A 1831-nucleotide genomic window follows, 5' to 3' on the forward strand; every position below is an offset into this window, starting at 1 on the left:
CGTGGCCTTGACCGGAATCAAACCCACAGGCCAATGCTCTATCCACTGAGCCAAACCAACTAAGGCAGATTTGGCTAATTTCTTCATGCGCAAAGACCAAAGATTAGTTTTCTCTCCATAATCCCATCTCCCAGATCTGAGATTAGATTATTAGCATCATCTCCCATCTCTCTCATGTGGGGGTTCCACCAAATGTAATAGTTATCACCCTAAAGTGTAGCTCTCCATCAGTAACCTAAAGGTTAAAAGTTACATTCATAAGGCAGACCTGGTCTCTTGCCCTGTTACATGCCCACACCAGGGACCCCTAGCCCACTGCCCTACTCCCTTTTCAACCTGAGGAGGGACATGAAAGAAGGTGGGGAGCAAACAGACCCCAGGTTAGGTCATTGGTGCTAAAACCCTGCCTTCTAGAACTTTGGGTTTTCTGGGTACTGCTTAGACAAGTCTCGTTGCCCTTTCTCAAGTGATTTTTCTGGATTCCACTTCTTGCCTGCTGTAAATAAATGTCTGCCCACTTGACCCTTGCCACTTAGATTTCAATCTCTTACCCAGGAGAGACCCTTGTACCTACCTTCCCTTCCCCACTAGCCAGAGGGTAATCCTTCCTCTCTTGATTTTGACTGCTTGCTGACATCCAATTGTCAGAGAAGACCAAGGCTCAGAAAAGTTAAATTGGATTTCAAACTATGTCCCATGTCTTCTAGCCACCCTCCGGCCCTGACATTTTCATTTCACTCCGGGTGGGATTGAATTAGCTTCATTCCGATCCCCCATGCCCAATCAGGCCTGGAATTAGATTATCTGCACCGTACATCCATCCCCACACCCATGCCCGAATTTCTGGCGACCACCGAGCCCAGGGAAGTCTAATACACGATCCACTTGCAAATATTTCGCGATCTGTTTGGATGGGCAAACCGCGCACAGGAAACGCAGAGAGCATCCTAAACTGCATCCAATCACGCCACCCCAGGAAGAAAGCAAGTGTTTGCTGAATTTGGCGTCTAAGGCCCTTCATCCAGGCTTTATTCTCACCCCCACCCCACTTTTTCTCTGAGCATCCCCAACCCCAACCCTAACAATTAATCCACCAGAACCTAACTGGTGGGACCGGGGCACTTTACCCGGTTCCTGGGACCCCAAGCGGGCATTCTCCGGGACTCCACCGGTCCCCGGGCGCGAGCTCAGCCGGGACCCGTGGGAGCCCCAGGTGGGGCAGAGGGAGGGCAGGAAGAGGGGGCGATCTCACAAAAAATCGATATAATTTTTGTCACTCACACCAGATGGTGATTGTTGTGTTAGATGTTGTCATATTTTTTTATTTGACAATCTAAGGGAAAAGAGGTCAGTGCCCGCACTAAATAGTCAGGTATTGCATGTTTTAAAATTACTTGCGGCACACCAGTTGAAAATCACTGCTTGAAAAGTAAGCATTTTTGCTTTGGTTTGGTTTTACTCGCTCCATGCTGCCCAGCCCGGCCTGGCTACCTTACTTTCCCTCCGCTCCTCTCCTCCCCGCTCCTCTCGCGCGCCCCCAGGGCTAGCATCCCTCTGGGCTCTCGGCGTTCTTCCCTCCGTCTTCCCACGGCTTCCTTCCATAACCTCCCCAGGCGCGGTCCCTCTCCATCATCTCTCCATCAGCCTCTCTCTCTCCCCCGTCGCTCTCCCCTCCTCTCCAGTCCCTCACCCGCTACCTCCAGGCCATCCGCCTCACTCTGCCTTCTTCTGCGCCCCCGCGCCCCTGTCTCCATTTGTGGAGCAGCCCTCTTCTAAGAATCCTCAGCAGCCTCAGTCCCCAGTCTTTCTCCGCACGCACCCCCCCCCCCCG

At 52.0% G+C, this 1831-nt stretch overlaps 1 long non-coding RNA gene across 1 annotated transcript in view; it reads right to left on the minus strand.

The window, feature by feature from the left end:
* The window catches only part of LOC102773552, a 17583-nt gene that overhangs the window by 14024 nt on the left and 1728 nt on the right, over nucleotides 1-1831 (minus strand). The window lies entirely within an intron of this gene.

This window comes from Myotis davidii, unplaced genomic scaffold (genome assembly GCF_000327345.1).
Source record: "Myotis davidii unplaced genomic scaffold, ASM32734v1 scaffold22, whole genome shotgun sequence".
Lineage (NCBI taxonomy): Eukaryota > Metazoa > Chordata > Mammalia > Chiroptera > Vespertilionidae > Myotis > Myotis davidii.